This window comes from Beta vulgaris, chromosome 8 (assembly GCF_026745355.1).
Source record: "Beta vulgaris subsp. vulgaris cultivar EL10 chromosome 8, EL10.2, whole genome shotgun sequence".
NCBI classification, from domain to species: Eukaryota; Viridiplantae; Streptophyta; class Magnoliopsida; order Caryophyllales; family Amaranthaceae; genus Beta; species Beta vulgaris.
Window position 1 is genome coordinate 14,841,307 of NC_079209.1, and position 23,386 is coordinate 14,864,692.

Sequence of the window (23,386 nt, forward strand, 5' to 3'; positions counted from 1 at the left end):
GCCAGAAATAGAACTCGAACTTTGTAGCCGGAATGTTCGTTGTATTAGCATCGTAAGTCTTGCCGGAATTAGATCTGGGCCTTTGTAGCTGGAATTTTTTTTGTTTTGTCATCGGATTTTAGATTTTGGATTAAAAGTAGTAACATAATAATTTTTTAGTATTACAGTATTTGTCGTAGTAACATATAATCTGCTTTCGTATCACACTATTTTTAGTCCTAACATAATATTTCCTTTCGTATCACAATATTTGGACATGGAAAAATATTTGTAGTTGTAGGACGAAGGATGTTAGTGCAAAAGGACTTCGAGCATCAAAATCTCCTGTTTGGAAATCAGTCGAGGTAACATGACTAATTTTTTTGTCCTTATATAGAAACACTTTTAGCCACATACTACACATCTAACATGAATGTCATTAGATGCATGTTCGATATCGTCAACCGTTGCACTAAAGTCGATGATCTTCAAAAGGTATGTAACTTATTAGTATATGTTAGTTTAGGCCCATTTTTGCCTTTTACGCTTCCAAATCGTATTTATCGATTCATTTAACCCCAAATTCATTTTGAACATGATAATATGAGGCATAATGTAACTATTGTGTAGATTTTTAGGTTTGCAATTGTTGTTTGTTGCATTTCGGGAACGAAAAGGTCAATTTAGGCCTAGTTTTGCCTTTTTGCTCCCAAATCGTACTTATCGAGTCATTTAACCCCAAATTCTCTTTGAAAATGCTTATATGAGGTATAATGTAACTGTTGTGTAGATTTATAGGCTTGCATTTGTTGTTTGTTGCATTTCGGGAACGAAAAGGTCAATTTAGGCCTATTTTTGCCTTTTCGCGCCCAAGTCGTACTTATCGAGTCATTTAACCCCAAATTATCATTGAACATGATTATATGAGGTATAATGTAATTATTGTGTAGATTCTTAGGCTTGCATTTGTTGTATATCGGGAACATAAATGTGATTTTAGGCCTATTTATGCCTTTTCGCGTCCAATTCCTATTTCTGGAGTCATTTAACTCCATTTTCTTTTTGAATATGATAATATGAGATATAATATAACTAGTGTGTAGAGTTTTAGGCTTGCATTTGTTTTTAATTGAATTTCGGGAAGGTATATGTCATTTTTAGAACTACTAACTACGGTAAATGATTGAATTCTTATATTGTATGTTTATTCCTTGGTTGTTTTGCAAGGTTTATATGAATAACACACCAAGTTTGAGGGCCTTCACCACAGAAGAAATACATGAAGTTCGGGATAAGTTGGCGTCCCACATTACCGATGATTGCTTATGATACATTTTAGCTATATCTACTAGTTTGTATCAATTCTATGTACACTTTTTACATTATTAAATATATTTAAAGTTAATTATTACGTTCAAAAACTTGTCATATATTATTGCAATTTGATCGATTTTTTTTTTTGTGTCGAAGGGAGGTTTTGGGTTGGGGGTGGGTGGGGTTGGCTGTTGGGTGGAGGGGTTGGCAGAGGGTGGGCTGGGGATGGGGTTGCAGGGAAGTGATGGGGGTGGGCTGGGGGGCAGGGCAGGGGGAAGTGCAGGGGGTGGGCAGGGGTGGGGTGGGGGTAGGGGGTGGGCAGGGCTACTGGCAGGGGGGCCTGGGTGTGGGCAGGGCTGGCATGGGGGGGATTGCAGGGGTGCAAGGGTAGGCCTGGGTGTGGGCAGGACTGCTGGCTGGGGTGGGAAAGGGTGGGCTGGGTGTGGGTAGGGCTGGGTGTGAGAGGTGGGCATGGGGTGGGCAGGGGGCTGCTGGAAGGGGGGCTGCAGGGTGTGGGGTGTGGGGTGTGGGGTGGGCAGGCTGGGGGAGTGCAGGGTGGGGGGGTGGGCAGGCTGCATTAGATTTATTTATTTATTTTTTTTAAAAAAAAACTAATACCAAGGGCGCTGCGGTTTTAATCCTAAAACGCAGCCCTTCTTAACTAAAACCGCAACCCTCTTAGGATTAAAACCGCAGCCCTTAACCTTAAGAAGGGATGCGGTTTATCAAACGCAGCCCTTCTGGTCTAAAAGGGTTGGAGCCCTCTTAACTCAAAGGGCTGCATTTTAGGACTAAAACCACAACCCTTCTTCAAGTGAAGGGCTGCATTTTATAAATCGCAGCCCTTCTAGTCTAAAAGGGCTGCGTTTTAGGATTAAAACAGCAACCCTTCACTTGAAGAACGGCTGCAGTTTTAGTCCCAAAATGCAACCCTTCTAGCTACGAAGGGCTACATTTAAGAATAAAACCGCAGCCCTTCATTTTGAAGTGTTGCGGTTGAAAACCGCAACCCTTCCTTTATGTTGAAGGGCTGCTATAGAAAGGGCTGCTGGCAAAAAAACGCAGCCCTAAGGGCCGTTTTAACCGCAACCCTTCCTTATTTTTCCACTAGTGTGATCATTCAATGTGAAGTCAATAGTCTCGACTAACTATATATTAATTTAAACGAGAACTGTAAGACACTAGTTGTAACAGCCCGCTCTTCCGAGCTGCTAGCGAAATACACTCAATAACCATAAACAACAATTAACTCTTAATTAATAAAACTGCAGCGGAAAAACAACCTTAAATACACCAATAATTGAACAAAAATTCCCAAATATTATACAACGAAATACTAAAAACCAACTATCTAAAATACAAGCTTAATCCTTAAGCCACTATGAAACCTTGATCTTGCTCCACTTCGAATTCCGAGCTCTGAATATCAAACCTGCAAATTAAGGGGAGAAATACAAAACAAACAAAATTCCAAAATGAGTGGAAAACTCGTAACCTTTACTTCAGCCCGTCATAAACATTTTATTTCTCAAATCATTTTCATTTCGTTACAACGCTGGCATAGCTCACTCTCTTAAACAATCAGTGGTAAGTACAGGCTTTGGACAAAAGACAAACACTGCCTCCAAGGTTCGTTATGGAGTCCAGCAATACTACCCCCAAGGTTCGTTATGGAACGTAGCCGACCGTATCAGGTCAAAAAGTAACCATCCTCCACCCATACCTTGCCCACTTTTCTATCTTCAGTTCATAAACTAAGCCAGCAAAACAGTTGCGTATTCATAATCAAACAATGACATTTCATCATCACATTCATATCTATGGCCATAGTACGAAGTTATTTACGAAAACATAACAAAGAGATTCACACACATGGGCATAAGTAATACATTTTACTGAACATAAAAGTTACCTCATACGCGATCCATTATGTAGCTCCGACATAAAAAGACTTTAAGAATTTCACAACTCCATCAACTCTCTTGAATTCCATAACAATCCTCCAACATTAACCTCAAAATAAACAATAATCAATAACTAATCTAAACTAGAAATCATAATCACAACTAATTGAAAATCCTTCACAACCATAATTCCAATCACTAATTACTAAATCCTCTAAACTAACTCAATAATCAAATAATTAGCATTAACAACTCATACTCCACCAATCCAATTACCAATCCTCATGAATAACAAAATGATTTTGTAACCTCATTAAAGTATGATAACTCTAATAATAACAACAACTCACTACCAACAACAACAACATAATAGGAAGGATCATAAGAACAACAACCAATAAAACGACAGTAGCAACATCACCACAAGATGCGTTTCAGTAGTGTAAAACTGCACCATAGCAGCCCATGAGCGAAGGAGACAAAGGAACAGGACAACAACGCAATAACAACTATGCAGCAGCAACAACAAAGCATCACCACCACTAACGATAATATAATAGTAATACCACCATAACATCAACCACCACAAGCACAAAACATAATCAAGTATTAAAGGATAAACATGGGCTTGGTATTTCTGAATTTTAAAAAGAAATCAGAAATTGGAATGGATAGGTACTAGGTTTTACCTCTGCTCATTTGGAGCAAGGACGACACGCATGGCAAGAGAGCTCGAAGCTCCGGCGAGGTTGCAAGGCACGGCAGTAGCGGTGCGCAACACCACTGGCCACGAACAACACCACCAAATAAACAACAACAATAACCACAACAACGGCGACGTCAAACAGAGGCCAGAGAGGAAGAACACGAGCACTACACAAAGCTGCAACGAGTTGAAACGGCAGAGACAACGACGCAGTGGAGAGGAAATCCGACGAGGGCTAAGTGAACCGGCGAGGTAGGACAGCAGCAGCGCGACGACAACGGCACAAGTCCGATGGTCTGTTCGTCGGTGGAGCACCGAGCACGACACGAAAGAGAGAGAGAGAAAAGAGAGAACTGTAGCACAGCAGGCGGCGAGGCTCCGACGAGCAGCAAAGGAGGTGAGGGAAACTCCGGCAAGCTTGGGCTCCGGCGTGAAGGCAACGAACAGATGAGAAAGAGGAGTCGGGTTTCGTCGGGTTTCACGGGGTTTTGGGGTTTCAATTTTGGGGTTTGTGGTTCTGGTGTTTTGCGAGGAAGAATTGAGAAGATGGGTTGGGTTTTTGGCTTATCAAGTAAACCGACAATAGTGTAGAAATCGGGTTTCCTAAATTAGTAGGAAGATGTTATAAAACGAGAAATCAAATATAATTTCCTCTCTAACCAAATACCGTTCAACTAATCGCACACGTAACACAAAATATAAAATAATAATAATAATCTCATAAAATTAAACAAATAAATATATTACAACAAGACAAAGAAAAATAATACTCCACAAATCAAATAAAATAAGAATTTTCGGAACATAATTAACTTAATTAATATATTTAACGTTTAAATAAACGCTCTTAAAAACAGGGCTATTACACTAGTGGAAAAACACATGAAGGGCTGCGCTAAAAAAGGCCCTTAGGGTTGCGTATTCTGACAGCAACCCTTTCCATAGCAGCCCTTCACAATGAAGGGCTGCGTTTTTGGGCCTAAAACACAGCCCTTCTTTTTACAAAGGGCTGCGGTTTTGCCACAAAAAACGCAGCCCTTTCGACTCATAAAAAAATAATAATTTTTTTTTTCACTCATTAATCCATCATTAGCCTCTTAGGGTTGTGATAATTTATACATTCATCAGTAATGGTCATAACAATTAATTGAACGTGACCTTATGCAGCATGTTTCTGATTGTATAATTAAGGCCAAATTAATCACTTCCGGTTTTATAATCTGAATGACTATTTTTTTGACATTTTTTAACAGTCGAAATTTATAGATCTAATAATGAATAAAATAACGAAAATGAACCAAAATGGAAAAAAAGGACAGAAAATGAAAAAAAAAGGATCGAAAATGAAAAAACAAATCAAACACACAAATTCACAGAAATACATAATACTCAAACCAAAATAAAAATTAAACTCAAAAATTACAAACACACAAATTCAGAATGACAGAAAATGAAAAAAAAGGAACAAAAACGAAAATGAAAATTAAACAAAACTCAAACTCAAACCTAGATCTGAAAAAATAAATCGAAAAATTCTATCCTTGTTGTTGTCGTTGCCGGAGTTCGACGACGAAAAAGATGGCCGGAGTTCGACCCGGAGAAGACGAACGGAGATGGCAGGAGTGTTGTTGATGAAGAAGAACGGCGTTGAGAGTGGTTGTTACGTAGTATGAAACTAGTAATTTAGTACATCAACTCCCAACTTCAGGTTCTTAATTTGGAGACTTGTGCAACAATGATTGGACTCGAATCCCGATACTGAGTTCCGACTAGCAACCTGCAAAAAAGGGACCCACCCTGGAGGTTTGGGTGGTATTTCCCCCTCCGATGCTTAAGTCAGATATCAGGGATATGAAGGAACTTTTAGAGAGAGAAAGTAGAGAGAGAGAGAATTTATGGCAGAATAACAGTACTATGCTCTGAAAAACGTACCTTTCCCCTGATTTCAAGGGCTATTTATACTGTTTGAAATGACTGCTGTACCTTGATGTCACCCTAATTTGAGAGCATCTGATTGGCAAAGCAATAAAATGGTTACATGTGGCAGGTGTTGATTGGTCAGTACACCTTACCTTTATGTAGGGATATAAGTTGCTTTAGCTGGGCCTAAGTACAGGTTTGGGCCATAAGAGTGGTTTTAGTACATCTTTTTCCTCATAAAAGTGTACTGCAGCCCACATAATCCTCTGACCCATGTACTTTACCTTCATAAGCTTGCGCCACATGTAAGGCTAGGATGAAGCCATGTGTCACCTTGGTAGCCCTTGATTTTGAGGCTACAACATTTGCCCCTTAAAAGAGGAAGTTACCATTTAGGCGCCAAGACGGTTGATTTCCTCTTTTAACCGACCTAGAACTGCCCTTATCTTTTTCAAAAAAGAGGCACCATTTTGCCGGTCTCCACAGGTCAACCTTCAAGAGCAACGATTACTTTTACCGGATGAGGGGGTCACTTTCACCCCTCTATAAATATGTGACTTTGTCGTTTCTAAAATCATTTCAACATCTTTGAGAAATTTTCTAGAGAGAGAGACTCCGCAATTTTTACCGAGCTTTTCTAGAGAGAGAAATTACTCCCGTCCAAGCTCTTGCAAACTGCTCTTCCGCTCGTCCTAGGTTTCAATTCGTCCTTGACATTCGTCCGAACTTTCTCTACAGGTTTTTCCTCATTTATTTTCCTTGTATTTTCACGCATATTTTAAGAAAATGGATTCGTCATCTTCATCGTACAATCCCGGCCGCTCAAGGGTTGGTACTAACCCTAGAACAGAGGGCCTGTCTTCCTCGGCATCTTCTAGAGTTGGACCTATCTCGGCCGGACATGCATTCTTTTTCTTTAGTCATAGACGGCAAAGTCAGACGACCCAGTCTTTACCTGTGCAGGGTAATCTGGCGCGCGTCAAGCAAACGGCTCGTATCAGACGAGGAGTTAACCTCCCGGCCTCCAGCTCGGAAATGGAGGAATCAACTAGACGGATTCCCGCTAATGGAGAGCGAGAAGTCCAGAGCGAGAAGTCCTGCAAACCCAAATCCTTCTCTTGAAATCTTCCAGGTGGAATCCGATGTTCGAGGCTCTCCAGACCTGTAACACCCCAGTTTTTGGGAATATAATTAATATTTATTATACTGAAAATAAATTATTTCTTTTAATCATTTCATATTTAATATTTTTATGTAGGAATTATTTTAAAAAATATATCTATATAAAAGTATAAATGTTTATGAATTTAGTGGGTTAAGTTTAGTGAAGAGTTTAAGTATTAAAAAAGAAAGGTTATACATTTATATAGTTATTTGGAAAAAGGAAAAGAGTAATATTCATGTTAAAAAGGAAAGGGGGAAAATAAAAGAATAAGAAAAGAAAAGAAAGGAAACTTACGTTGATAACGTTACTTCCATCTTCATCCTCTTCACATCTTCATCCTCTCCATCAAACTCTCACAATCTTCATCACACAAAGAACACTACCACCTTCAACCTCTCTATCTTTCCGGCGCCTCAACTACAACACAACAATCTCTATCTAGCGGCAAGCGGCATCATGAGAAATAGGTTCAACAAAAAACAAGTCGGATTTCGGTGCGTTTGAGATTTGGGGTGCGTTTTAACGGTCGATTTCACAAGTTTTCTTCACCAGTAATCTTCCATAGTAGTGGATTCCGGTTTCATTGAGGAGCCGTATTGACTGCTTGACATAGTTGATTTGCTGTATTTCAAAAGGTAAGATTTCTTACTAAAACTTTTGTAGTTAGAAAGAGTTTTGAAGAGGTATGTATCTCATTTTGGTTGAAAGGGTTTGAAAAGGAGGATGTTCCTCCATTAATAGAAAGTTTGGTTGGTAAGGGAGGATGTTCCTCCAAAGATAAAGATGTTGGTTTCCGAACCACAAATAGAAAGTTAAAGGAAAGTTTATGGAAAGATTATATGAAATAGTTTTGTGTTTTTAAAGTTGTGGGGATTGCCTGTGTGGCATCTCAAAGAATGGAACTTTGTCGGGTTTGGCTCGATTTTATAGAATAGTTTGTGGGGGTACGTTGATCAGTACCTCGGACTCTGATCTTCTGCTACGGTTTGGCCGTTTGTAGGGTGTGCACACTAGGGATCTTTGTCTTAGTTTTATCCGGAGGGCCTAGCTATCCCAATGGAAATAAAAGTTGTTCCATTCTCAAGATTTATAACTTTGAGACTTTTAATATATTTTGTGAAAGAAAAACAGGAAAGAAAAGAATTGGGTTCAAAAAGAAAAAGAAAGAATGTATACGTTTTGGAAAGAAATACAAAGAAAGGAAAATGGGTTTTATAAAGTTGTATTTAGTATTATGTTTTGAAAGTAAATGGGTTGTAGGATATGTTTGTTATATCCTACCAGCATATATGTTTGGCTTCTTAATATGAAAACTTGCTCAGCCAGTTTGGCTGATACTACATGCCTGATATATGCAGGTACATGAAGATTTGCAAGTGGGGTGTGGGCTGAGAGCAACGTTCCACTAACTTAGTTGAAATATAGTAGTTCTAATTCCGCTGCACTATATATACATATATATCATCATTTTGGAACTTAAGGTTGTAAATATTAATTTACTTAAACCTTTACACGTTTGGATTGTAATACTTTAATTTAGTTGTTGCTTTAACATTAATTTAGTTAGGTAGTTATCCTTAACGGTTGTTCCTGCAATAACCGTGGAATAACACTTTTGGATTTCGGGTACTTATGCATGGATGTATTAATTTTTGAGCTGGATAAGGATTTTGGAGAACTTGGTTTGCTAGATTATTCATACAGGTTTATAATTTGGTCGCGAGTCCTAAATTGAATTTTAGGCAGTCCATATTTCAGACGGAGCTCTGCCGAATTTTCTGTAGAATTTTGATATTATTTAATTTAATTAGCAACTCGAAATTCAGGGGTGTTATAGTTGGTATCAGAGCCTAGGTTTATAAATGACTGGGTTAAAATAAAGATTATAGGAAAATAAATAAAATATTGACAAGCCGTGTTGAGGTAGTGTGATGGGCTATACACGGGAAGTGTATATGTTGTGCTATTTGCTTATTTATATTAAAGTCAATAAAAGTGTTACATTATCCCAATATCGAGCTATGTTCTCTTACCATGTGTAGTGCTGAGAAGATGCATAGACGTCAAAGGACCAAGCCATCAAGAATGAGCGTTTTCATGCGCCAAATGGCTGAGTCTAATAAGGCTATGAGCGAGGCTGTTCAGTCGCTCGCTGAAGCACGAGCTGCTACTAGTACAAGCAAAGTAGCTATGACAGAGATTGCTGCTGTTCATAAAGCAATTGATGAGAAGAAGCCGCCCAAGTATGATGGAAAAGGTGATCCAGTGAAGATGGAGAATTGGATCAGGGAGTTTGACAAGATCTTTGTCACCTCCAGGTCCCGAAGAAATGAGAGTTGACTCTGCTGCTTACCATCTCCTCGAAGATGCTGATATTTGGTGGACCAACCACAAAGATAATTTGACCACCAAAGTCACATATGATGAGGAGGTGGAGACAACAGGAGCTTTTCAAATGCTTCCCTAAACCTTACATCAAGGGTTTGAGGGGAGCCTCATCAGGACATGTTGGCTACATGTCTCAACTGGTCAGAGGTAAATTTTTTCTTTTTCTTGGACGTTTGAATTCTATACTTAGATATATTTTTTCAATTTTGCAACCTTCCTAACACTTTTCGTCTTCCATTTGACAGCTCTTTGCTCGCAGCTTTATTACTGAAGATTGGGCAAGGCAGCTGAGCAAAGTGAACAAAAAACTTGTCACTGACGTTACCAAAGCTGCCAACCATGCCCAGTTTTCCATGGCCGAGCAGGAGCTACTGCATCAGCAGTCGAAGGTGGCCTGGGAAAAGCGGTCAGCCGAGACGGAGGCCCAAATCAAAAATTATCTCCTCCGACTGACCAGTCTCTTGGATGAGAAGGATGCTCTCCAAGATGAGAGGAATGTGGCCTTGCTGGCCGCGGCGGAACTCATAAGAGAGAACCGCTATCTCCGAGGGAAGAACCATGTGCTGAAGATGAAGCTTTCAGCTACCGAGGAGGCGGCCAAGGAGGCTATGAACGAAGTGATTGAGACTTCGAAAACCTGGGCCGTGCAGGCCTTTGAAATGCTGGCCGAAGAGGAGGACATCCCTAGGTATGTTCGCCGGCTGGAGTTTCAAGAAAATCTGCACAAAGCTAACATCAAAGGGGAGGAACCCCCCGTCTTCCAGGAGTCTTCAGAAGATGAAGAGGAAGAAGAAGTTCAGGCCCAGGACGAAGAGAACAACACTCCTCCAGAAGCCTAACTTTTCCCATTCTCCATCTTGGCCGCAGGCCACTTGTACTTGTAGTTTTTTGTACCTTTTAGAATAGTTTGTAATCCTTTTTATTAGTTATGAAAGAGTTGTCTTTGTTTTTTTAATCTTTAAAGCTTCATACTTTTATGCAATGGACACCTTGTTTTTGATCAATCATTTATGCCAAGTACGAAAACAACTCGTCCAACACATTTTATCTGATCCAATGGCTCTCATTGGCCGAATATTTCAAAACATATTTCAAGACGTTTATCAGATGCCTAAGTTTAAAACTTATAAGTTTTTAAAAAATGTTAAGTTAATAACTTGTTCGGCCTGAATTTTGGCTATCATTCGTCATTGAACAAAGACTTAGTTATTTTGCAATAAATTAGGTCTCCATATGCCCCCCTTCTTGGACGAAGAGGTCTTAGTGACCTTTTTTGTTTAAAGAAGGAGAAAGACCATAATTTGCTTAATAACTTGGACCTTTTAGGAAGGTTATTATAACCCGTCCATCTTCGTTAAATTGTGAAATAACTTGTTCCTTTACTAAGGTACGTTGTTTTTTCTAAGTATGGCTTTTGGACGGAAAGTAGGATACCTTTACTAAGGCGTCCTAATTCCAGCCGACCTTGTTTAGGAGATGTTTAACTCTTTAAGTAAACTGCTGGCCGATTCCATGTACTTATCCTTATAAGAAGGATACCATGTTGGCCGATCTCCTAATAGAAGGTGGTTTTACTTGCTACTCTGTTTTATTAGTTAGCTTGGACGATAGTATGCATTTTTAACTAAAGCAAATAAATCAAACAGAGAGACAGTCATAGGAGAGAAGTAGAGTTGTATTATATGAATTTTGCTTGACAGAGAGCCAAGATACATGTATACATTTCTACTTTTTTCATTGCGAGGCGCTAAGAAAAGATTACACTTTCTCAAGATGATGAAGGTTTCTCTTAAATCTTCCAAGTGATCCTTTTTCTCTCGGCTTTTGACGATCATATCATCAATATAAGCCTCCATATTTTTCCCTAGCTGCGGCTGAAAGACAGTGTTGATGAGCCTCTGAAAGGTGGCCGACGCATTCCTCAGGCCGAATGGCATCCGGAGCCATCCATATAGTCCTTTTCCAGTAATGAAAGAGGTCTTATCCTGATCATCCGGCCACGTAGGAATTTGGTGAAAGCCGGAATAGGCGTCCATGAAACTAAGCAGTGCATGCCCTGCTATGGAGTCAACCAGCCGGTCAATCTTAGGCAGTGGGAAGCTGTCCTTAGGACAAGCCTTGTTCAAGTCTGTGTAATCAACACACATCCTCCAAGTACCATTCGGCTTGGGAACCATGACCACATTGGCCACCTAATCCGGGTAATAGGTTTCGCGGATGAATTTAGATTTAAGCAGCTTTTGGACCTCAAGGTCAACTGCTTGGTTTCTGGCCGGCCCCAAATGCCTTTTCTTTTGCCAGACTGGCTTCTGCCCCGGCTCAATGTTCAACTTATGCACTGCAACTTCGGGATCTATTCCCGGCATTTCTTCCACAGTATAAGCAAAAACATCTTCAAATTCTTTCAGCAACACAACCAAGGCGTCCTTGGTTTCAGAACTTAGGACGGATCCAATCTTCAATGTCCTCTCCGGACGCTCTGGGTTTAAATAGATTTCCACTGGGCTCTCTACTGGCTCTAGACGTTCTAGTCCTAAGCTCATGATAGGCATAACTTCATCGGATCAATTCTTCTCTTCTTTGATAATTAAGCATCTCCTTTTCTTGCTATGTAAGAGCATGGACGGCTTGCCCTCTTGGAGGGGCTTTGCCTATCCCTTCTCTACCTCATGCTTCAACTCACTTATATGGCCTTTCAGTTTCTCGGCCGACTCAACCTCCATGGCCGTTGGCCGCTCTGATCTCTCCTTCCATGATGATGGTCTCAAAGTAGTAAGATAGCATTCTCTTGCTGTCTGTTGGTCTCCATACAACGACCCAATTTTCCCATTATCACACTCAAATTTCATGAGCATCAAATGAGTCACAATGACAGCTTTGATATGATTTAAGGTAGCTCGTCCGAGAATGACATTGTAAGCTGTCAGATCTCGTACTACCAGGAACTTCACAAAAAGCGTTCTCGCAGCTTCTTTGTCTCCAACTCTGGCGGGTAGGGTAACCGTCCCCATAGGATGAATTACCCCTCCGACGAAGCCAATGATAGGGTGATTAACATGAACCAAATCATTTTCATCAAACTTTAATCTTGAAAGACAATCCGCACTGATGATGTCGGTAGAACTTCCTTTATCAATCAGGATCCGTCTTACCCTGAGATTAGCAATCTTCATCTCTACCACCAGCGGGTCGTCATGAGGGGTTCTTATCTTTCCTCGATCCTGTTCACTGACCACTATCTTGTGGAAAGGATCAGCCTCACCCTGATTGGTGAGCATCACCTGGCTGAGTTCCCTTGGATAATTTTTGTGGCCGCGAGTTGTAGGACCTCCGGCTGCGAATCCCCCAGAAATTATCATTACCACGTCTTCATCAGTACTTTCCTCATCTTTCCTTCTTCCCTGACGATTATCTTTTTTCTGGAATTTCCTTCCTGACGAGGGTAGATAAGAGTTCATTTTTCCCTTTCGGGCCAAATCCTCCAAAGCTCTCTTGAGATGCTTGCACTCATTCGTCTCATGACCACAATCTTTGTGGAAATGACAGTACTTACTTTTATCCCTATTCCTGTAGGGTGTCTTTATCTCTGCAGCACCTTCAACTCATGTTGATCTTTGATTTCCATGAGAATGGAAGACTGATCTTTGTTGAACTCTATGGGCTCAGCTGAGGGTGCCGGTTCAGATCTCGTGCTCCTCTTGGACGAGGTAGTCATTGAAGTCATAGCCCAAGTTTCAGCTTTCTTGGGAAGACTCTATTTTGGCTGAATATCCTCTTCAATTTTCTTCGCCTGTGGCTGTTTTGCTTCTGCACAAACCTCTGTGGCATGGATAAAAGCTTCGGCCTCTTTAAGAGCCTCTGTTAAGGTTGTTATCTTCTTCTTCACTAAATCAAACTTAAAGCTGCCAGGTCTTAGACCTCGGATGAAAGCGTTAAACGCTACTCCAGCATTCAAATCCTGAATCTGCAGTGCTTTCAAGTTGAACCGCTTCACATAACTCCTTAGGGCTTCTTTAGGCCCTTGAACTACCTTTCTTAAATGCATGCTTGTCTTCTATTCTTGACGGTTTGCCAGAAAATGGCTGGTAAATAAGATATTAAGCTCAGTGAAATTGTTCACCGAGTTAGGAGGTAAATCGTTGAACCACTTTTGTGCCACTCCCTTCAATGTGGCCGGAAAGTTCTTACACCATGTAGCGTCATGAACACCTTGGACGTACATCTGGTGTTTGTCGGCTGACAAATGATCGTTTGGATCTGTTGTACCATCAAAAGGCTCGATCGTCGGGAGCTTAACCTTTGGGAAAGGAGGAGACTCCATGATTCTGACCGAAATGGGAGTCGGCCAATTAATCTGGAGTTCCCCAGCCTGACCCTCAGTGGGTATGTGCTCCCAACGGTACTCCTTTAGTATTGGGTTTAAAGAGATATTGGCGATGGCCTGACACCTGTATACCATAGGTTGCACCACTGTTTTTTCTTGCCTTGGCTGAATAGCCGAAGGTCCATGACTTCTTCCTGCTGTCTTAGATGGAACTCTCAAAGAAGGATCCTTCATGTAAGGAGTAGAACCTGAGGCTGAAAGTTGAAACGCAGCAGCCCTCTTGGCCTCTAGATACTCCCTAGCATTTGTCTTCATTATGTGACCAGTGGGGGGAATGTTATCTCCTGGACGGACTACCAGCTTCCAGTCCATCTTCCTCCTTGGCTCACTGACAGCTGGCTGCTTTCCCTTAGAAGGTGGCCTGGATAACTCTGGCCGTGGTGGCCGGCTGGTCCCTGGACGACCTTCTTGAGACTTTCCCTTGAGCAGCTCAACAGTCTCTCTTCCCGGGCTTATCTGAAAGAACATCATGTTGTTCTTAATTTGCTCTTCCATAACAGCGGCCATCCTGGTCTAGAAGTCATTTAAGACAGTCTACAGATGACCAGCTGTCACTGGACGATCAAGATTCTCCTGGATGACAGGGGTCCCACATCTTCCCTCGAGATGAACGACAACATGGTGCATGTCCCGTCCTCGGGGTGGCCTCTCGTCATCCACTGTATCCTCTACTTGAATTCTGAAACTTCTATTCCTAGCAATGTTTGATGAGTGACAATATGTCATTGTTGCGTCTCCCCACAAACGGCGCCAAATGTTACGTAGTATGAAACTAGTAATTTAATACAACAACTCCCAACTTCAGGTTCTTAATTTGGAGACTTGTGCAACAATGATTGGACTCGAATCCCGATACTGAGCTCCGACTAGCAACCTGCAAAAAAGGGACCCACCCATAAGAGTGGTTTTAGTACATCTTTTTCCTCAGAAAAGTGTACTGCAGCCCACATAATCCTCTGACCCATGTACTTTACCTTCATAAGCTTGCGCCACATGTAAGGCTAGGATGAAGCCACGTGTCATCTTGGTAGCCCTTGATTGTGAGGCTACAACAGTGGTGGAGTGAGACAGAGAAGGTGTTAGGGTTAGAAAAAAGTCGGCGAACAAACTGAAATCAAGCGACGAGAATCAATCTTAGGGTTAGAAAAAAGTCGGCGAAGCTAAGTGAAGGGCTGGGCTGGGCTGCGGCGTGGTGTTGAGAGAAGGGAGGGTGGTGAGAGAGAAGAGAGAGAAGAGGGAGAACGTGAGATTGAGTAAAGGACGTGAGAAGTAAGGGAATGAAAATGAAGTCCACAAGAAGGAAGATCCGTATTTTTAGGTTAGAAATTCATTTCAATTTTTTTTTAAAAAAAAGCCCATAAAGGGCTGCGTTTTTTTAAAAAACGCAGCCCTATAAGCCATAAAGGGTTGTGTTTTTTAAAAAACGCAGCCCTTTATGGTTTATAGGGCTGTTGCGGTTTTCTTTAAAAACGCAGCCCTTCCAACGCAGCCCTTCCTTTTTTTTCCCTAGTGAGATTGAATTCATGCAACTTAATAAGTCTCGCTCTCCTAAAATAGTATTTAGATCGGAGATTGATCACTCTTTCTTCAATGTCAATAAAACTATTTACGTACTTATTGTACATAAATATGAACAAGAACTATAAAATTGAACATAATTTGTCTTGCTAAAATAATTATCTCGTTTTATCCGAGATTAATGACTCTTGTTGAGTAAAATTAATATTGTTATTGTTTGATTCTATACGAATATGAACGAAAACTATAATATTTAATTTAATTAGTTTACCCTTCCTAAGAAACTCGTTAGATCGGAGCTTGATCACTCTTATTATTTTTAATTGTATACGACTATTAATTATGTGAAGACGAACAAAAACTATTTGATCATATTTATTAGATTTAACTAATTGTATAAAAATATAAAAGAAAATAATAGTACTACATTTATTGAATTCAATGATCTTGCCCTCCTTACAAACTTAATCAGTCTCGCCCCCGAATTTTTGGACAAACTTTTTGACTTTTTAACTCTTAATATATTTTTATTTTCCCCACAACGAATTGTGAATTTATTTCAAGCTAAGTTCAACCGTTAATGATTGGAAAAGTACAATGTTACTAACAAAATTGGTACATAACTAATTAAAAATAATGTGTATTCTAAAATTAATATGTTACTAATAAAAAGATAAAGTGTATTATAAAATCACTAATAGGTTCAATAAATTAACACACATCATCTACTAACATGTAATTAACACACAATTCATCAACTACCGTTAGTGATACGTTAAGGGGGCTATCAGTGTCGTTGATGAATTGAATAGATACGACCTTTTGAACTAATATAGGAACTACGTAATCGTCAACTGAATTAGTCTCATCCCATTAATGAATATATGATACTCGATAGTGATCGGTTAATATGTTTGAAATAAGATCGTAAATATTTACTATTTCATTTAAAAGTCTCCCTATCGAAGATTAGTTAGTAATACGTTAAGGGGTCTATCAGTATCATTGATCAATTGAATACATACAACCTTTTGAACTAAGATTGGAACTATGTAATCATAAATAGAATTAGTATCACCCCATTAAGGAATACATTATATTCGTGAGTGATCTTTAATATGTTTGAAATAAGATCATAATTATGTACTATTTAATTTAAAATTCTCCCTATTGAAGATTAGTTAGTGATACGTTAAGGGTTCTATCAGTGTCGTTGATCAATTGAATATATACGACCTTTGAACTAAGATTGGAACAATGTAATCGTAAATTGAATTAGTATCACCCCATTAAGGAATACATTACATTCGAGAATGATCTCTTAATATATTTGAAATAAGATCGTAATTATGTACTACTTCCTCTGTTTCTAAATAAGTGCAACATTTGCATAGTATTTACTATTCACAGTTTAAACTTTAATTAGCTTTGGTGATTTACATTTTAGTAAAAACATAGTCATGTGGGATCTTGTTATATTCGTCTGAATGTGAATTTTTTTAATATCAACTTTTTATAATTTTTACTTATTGATAATTGAAGATATTAATGGTTAAAATAATACATTGGCAAACGTGAAAACAAGAAGTGTTGCACTTATTTCGAAACGGAGGAAGTATTTAATAAAAGTCTGCCTATCGGAGATTAGTTAGTGATTCTATCGGTGTCATTGATCAATTAAATACAAACGACCTTTTGAAATAATATTGGAACAATGTAATCGTAAATTAAATTAGTATCACCCTGTTAAGGAGATTGTATTCGAGAGTGATCTTTTAATATGTTTGAAATAAGATCGTAACTATGTACTATTTAATTTAAAAGTCTCCTTATCGGAGATTAGTTAATGATACGTTAAGGGAACTATTGGTGTCGTTGATTAATTGAATAAATACGACCTTTTGAACAAAGATACGGACTATGTAATTGTCAATTGAATTAGTATTACCCCAATACATCATACTCGAGAGTGATCGCTTAATATGTTTGAATTAAGATCGTAATTATGTACTATTCATTTTAAAAGTCTCACTCTCGGTTCAAATATATGGGATAGTAAATTAGTTAGTCTTCATCCGTCTAAGATTATAATTATTTAACTTTTGCTTAGTATTATTAATATACTTATAATTGGATTTTTTTATTTATATAATCTATTATACTTTCAATTTTAACTATCATATAATGGACTTCAAACTTTTTAATTGTAATAACAAATTTATTATTTCTTCACGATACAAAAATAATCATTTTAATGAGGGGGAAAATGCGGCCTAGTGGCAAGCATTTGATTCAAACTCGCGACCTAGTAGCCAGCGACGTGCTTTCGTTGCTGCTATTGTAACCAAGTGAGCGGGATATTCACCATGCTAATAAGTGGATACACTAAGTAATTATAGTTTATACAATCATTATTTGCAAATTGTAATCCAGGTTTTGGTTACCAATCAAACGTTTTCAGGATTGGATACACTAAGTAATTATAGTTTATACACTAAGTAATTTGTTTCTAATCCAGAAGCTTAAATTCTTACTAACATATTTATAATAAAATTTAGATTTTTGATACTTTGTTACTTCTTGTACGCAAATCTCTAACTATTCTTCATTTTATTATCCTTTTTTTTTCCAAACATGTAAGGACATTACTAACTATATAATTCATTGACTACTCGTTAGCATTTCTAATATATGTGATCTTATTTCTTAATATTAATATTAGACATTAGGTTATTGAATTACATCATATGGATTTGGAGTTTGTAGATTGAATATTTAGAACATGAACGTTTGGATTTGCAGATAGAAGGTTTAGAACATGAACGTCAAGTAATGAATAAACTATAATGGATTTGGAGATTGGAAGTAGTAACATGAATTTTTTTCTAGTCTCACAATATTTAGAGTAGTAGCATAGTATTTTCTTTAAAGGGTAAATATATTGCATGGTTTTCATTTATACAAATATTTTTAATTGCAAGATGAACAATGTGCTGATACTCCGCTTACTACTTTACTTGCTTTCGCTGTTAACCCAGGCCCGAATCTTGGGCATTGACAAATATGTGTAGGTGTAAGATAAATTTTGGACTTTTTAACTCTAAATATATTCTTATTTTACGATAGATTATCGTAAATTTTTTTTTTGATAAGTAATTAAAATTTGATTCCACATAAACTTCAATACATCCTAACCATCCAATGCAAGCTACAAACCAACTAGGTTGGACCATAGCTAGGCAAAGGAGGTAAACAACTACTTACATTAATTCTCCACTTACAAGGCAATAAACCAGGTGTAATCTCTTCTACCTAGATTTTGTGGCAATACAGTCCCTATTCTCATTTTAACCAATTCTTGAATCTGTCTCACTGTAAATCTGATGCTTGGACTGCATTGAGACCAATTAGCACTTGTTCCTTCCTTGCCATACATGATACACCAAAGCAACTATTCCTGCAAACAACACCTGCTTCTGGAACTTGGTTTTCGTGCTATTCCTCACCCACCTGATGATATCCTGTAATTCTTCAGTTCTTACAGTGATATTCAGCCACACCTTAATCTCAGTCAGACATTTTTTGCTATATGAACACTCAAAAAACAGATGCTCATGTGTTTCAGTGCATCCCTGGTATATCATACACAAATCATTAGGACTCACACCTATTTTTGCAAGTTTTGCTGTTGTTTGTAGTTTCTCTTGAATAGCTAACAAAATGATGAGTTTGTGTTTAGGAATAGCAAGTCTATTCCAAACCAATCTATCCTAGTGCAGTCTTACTTTTTCACCTCTGAGCTTGTCATACACAACTTGTATTGAGTATTTAGACAGGGAACTAAGCTCATTTTCAGTGAAATAAGCTTTTAATTGTTCCTTTATCTGACAAATTCTAGTCCAATACCAACTCCCTCCTAATTTGGGTGTGTAACTCCACCAATTTCCCCCTTTAATATAAACTGAATGCACCCATTTATCCTTACATTATCCTGCTTAGAAGCAATAGCCCACACATACTTTCCCAAGCAAGCTACATTCCACAATTCTACATTTCTAAATCCCCATCCTCCACAACTTTTACTCCAACACAAGTCTTCCCATGCCACTGCTCCTGGCTTATGAGTGAATGCTTGTCCACTCCACATAAATGATCTGCACACCATTGTAAATTAATTTTAAGTTCAACAAATTGGATCCAAGTTTTATGTACTTAATTTCAAACAAGAAAAACTGAAGTGCAAAGCTGATTATGAACAGATGCAAAGATACACCCATTGTACTTTATTATTCTGATAGAGGGACTCTATATGAATAAGGCTTAAGACTCTATATGAATCAAACGTCTGTGTATTATTCTGATAGAGGGACTCTATGTGGAAAAGACTTAAGACTTATTTCATAACGACCTAAAGGTCGTGGGATCAGGTACTAAGGGACATTTTAATGTCATCGTTGTTTTAGTTTATAAACTTTTTCACTGGCTGAATGAGGTTGTTTCTTGAAGCCTAAAGATTGAATGTTTAGCTAATATTTAGAGTCATATTTAGCTGCTATTTAAATAAGTATGATACTATTATAAATGGCAAATGAACTTAGATAAATCCCCATTCAGTTACTATATTATACAATTGTGATATCAATAGACATCGCCACTTACTATATTATACAATTGTGCTACTAATTGAATAAAAAAAAAAATCTAATCGCACTATTGCATGGTCATAAGCTACAAACCTTAAAAACTTCCGCCGTTATTCTCTCATCTTCCATAACATATCGAACTACTGGAACAACCATTCATCATCAACAACTTATTATTTTAATAATAGAAAAATCGATCATTCACTATTCTTATACTCCCATCATTATCTAATACTTCCGCCGTTATTCTCTCATCTTCCACAACATATCGAACTACTGGAACAACCATTCATCATCAACAACTTATTATTTTAATAATATAAAAATTGATCATTCACTATTCTTATACTCCCATCATTATCTAATACTTATTTTAACAGGTAAAAACTCCATATATTGCAAACAACCATTCATCATCAATATTCGGTTCACAGCCCAAAATGCAATTACTCCCCACAAATAAGCTTACCATTGCAAGCAATACCCACAAATAAGTTTCTAGTTCTATTCCCCAACTTGATCATTGGAGATCTATTCAAGAGTCATTATGTTAGACAACTTAATATTGTCTACTTGGGTATTTTAGCTTTTCTCGTTAGGAAAGCCTTTACTTATTGTATCTCATACAATCATACTATTTCCATTTGATGCCTAAGCACTTACTGGGAGTAGACTGCAATTGCTCCCCATAAATAAGCTAACCATTGCAAGCAATACCCTTAAGAAGACTACCAAATGTATATTCATCCACACCAAATCAACACCTTCTCATCTCGTCGAAAAGATCCTAAGTGAGACCTAAAGACCTAGTGTTTACATACTCAACAATCATGGTATTCTAATAAATTGTATCTCTTTGAGACATTTCATCGATGGGTGAAGATGAACTTAGAACAAAAGTTACCATAATGTTCAGTAACTTTTCTAAATTTACCACATAGAGGAAAAAAAATTTTGCTGAAGAAATGAAATTTCGCCTCCAAAACTCTCGCCCAACTCTCCTTTATGGCTCCAAATGCTGAAAATCCCCCCCCCCCTCCCCAAGCTTCTCCATTTTCCCTCCCAATTTTTTTGGCTTAGGTGATGTGACAAGATTTTATTGGTGGTGTACCTGGGGACCACATAAACCTAGTTTATGTGTATAATCTCTCTAATGGAGTACCTACATTTGTCGAGACCGTGTTTTTTCTAACTACACTCTTCGAGGAGAACTCAATATATTTGCATCGTTTATGACTAATTAGAAGGTGCTCTTCTCATTTTTTTTACCTGCTATAACTTATAAATTGGAATTTGGGAAAGAACTTTGGTAGGAAATAGGGGGAAGTTATGGATGAGTGTGGAAAATATAAGGTATTTTAGGCTATGTTCTTTTGGACTGAATAAATGGAAATTTATTTCAGTCTAGTTCATATCAGATCAGTTTAGACAAATTCATTTCAGTTCAGTTCAAACTACTTCTTATTATTATTAATAATAATAATAATAATAATAATAATAATAATAATAATAATAATAATAAGAATTTTTTGTAAGAAAAGACCCATTAAAATAGGCTTTTTACAAGGGAAACACCACTTAATTTTGTTTTTTTGGAGGGAATGACCAAATAAACTACTTCCGTTGACAACTAAACACCACTTTATCATTCTCAAGTCATTTTGTCAACATTTCGGTGTTGACTAATTTTTCTTTTGTCTCATTCTACCCTCACTCCTCTCACCTACCAGATCTTCTCTCCTTCCACTAACACTCCAATTACTTCTTCCCAACCATCATAGCCACTTCTTTCTTCTGATTTTTCAATTGGGATATTCCATTTGGTACCATTGTACTTTTGGCTTTTCCATTTGGTACCACTATTTTTCAGATATTCTACATGGTACTACTATAATTTGATTTTATTCTCTATTGTAGCATTCAACTATGTAAAGTGTTAATTTAAGTTAAAATAGGCTAGAGTTTTACTTTGATTTACATGTTTTAATTCGTGTTAAGGTTTTAGTAATCGTTTTAGTCGTTAAGGTCAAAGTTGAGGTCATATTTGACAATTAAAAGACATAGAATATAATGATCATTTTTATGAAAATTTTGACTGAAAAATAGAGTTTTGAGGGTTAAAACGGCACCCTAAAATCTTAATTTATTAAATTTTTGTAACTGCAAATAGAAACATGCAAACCCAAACAAAATCGTATTATTGTTCAACCATTAACTAACATTTTACTTAAAAAATGGTATGATAAAGATTAATATTAAATTAGAGTGGTATCATGTGGAATTTTAAAATAACAGTGGTACCAAATGGAAAAGCCAAAAATTCAGTGGTACCAAATGGAATATCCCTTTTCAATTTTGCCTTCAATTTCACCTTATCCAATTGATCAGCCAGATTCAATTTTTCCTCTTTCACCATAGCCAATTCTTTCTTCAGATTTTCACATCATTGATAAAGGTCTTCTTCTCCATCACAAGATCATTCATCATATTTTTTTGCAAATCAATGATGTCATCATCCTACCAACAAAACATACTACATCCCTTACTTCCAGTTTCCAGATTGTAGAATTTACAACCAACAAACATCCTACATGGATTATCTTTTGTCCAAGACCTAAGCTTTAGAGATGCCACAACCACATATGGTTGCTATTCGAGTGGCTGAAGATGACCTCCCTGACGTTATCAAATCCGTAATTCAATCTCGCTAAAACCGAAAACCTAATTACACAAACTTCAAAAAATATAGTTAAAGGAAGAAATTCATTTAGGTATAAGGAAATTTGGAACTGACCTTGGTTATTAATTGTTGGAAATGATTGAGTGAAGTGCAGTTGAGGAGGAGAGCACTTTCAATTACTTTGGGGGAAATTGGGTAAATTAGGGTTTTAAGTAGGAAAATGAGGTTGAATGAGACAAAAGAAAAAAATCGATCTTTTGGAGGGAAAAAGAAGTCAACAACCGGAATGTTGACATTATGGCCTAAGAATTTTAAAGTGGTGTTTAGTTGCCAACCGGAGTATTTTAATTGGTCCTTCTATCCAAAAAATTTTTTAGTGGTGTTTCTCCACAAAAAGCCTATTTTAGTTGGACATTCTCTACAAAAAATCCTAATAATAATAATGAATATCATTATCAATGATGAGAAAAATATTACTCTACTTGTAATTATTAATAATACTCAATTGAGTTCAGTTCAGACATTTATTTCTAATCAGTTTAATTCAGTTCAGACAAATTCATTTAAGATCAGATAAGTTTAGATAAATTCATTTCAGTTTAGACTTATTCAGGTCAAAAGAATAGAGCCTTAGTCGTTAGTGTATTATAAGTTATAACCGCTATAAACGATGAGCTTGTTGATCAAAAGTGTGTTTTGCTTAAATCATTTGGTTTATTAATTATCAAAACTTATCGGAAATTATTTGAACCTATGCGGATTTATCTACAACTTTGTTAACTTAT

At 37.6% G+C, this 23,386-nt stretch overlaps 2 long non-coding RNA genes across 2 annotated transcripts; one reads left to right on the plus strand and one right to left on the minus strand.

Moving 5' to 3' along the window:
* Positions 1-2,530: 2,530 nt before the first annotated feature.
* Positions 2,531-3,274, minus strand: LOC130589615 (uncharacterized). The gene is made up of 2 exons (XR_008967164.1): positions 3,206-3,274; positions 2,531-2,725 (listed from the first exon to the last, which is right to left on the minus strand). It is a non-coding gene; the product is annotated as an uncharacterized LOC130589615 (long non-coding RNA).
* Positions 3,275-7,208: 3,934 nt separating this feature from the next.
* Positions 7,209-8,619, plus strand: LOC130589614 (uncharacterized). Its single transcript, XR_008967163.1, has 2 exons — positions 7,209-7,623; positions 8,347-8,619. It is a non-coding gene; the product is annotated as an uncharacterized LOC130589614 (long non-coding RNA).
* Positions 8,620-23,386: the final 14,767 nt, after the last annotated feature.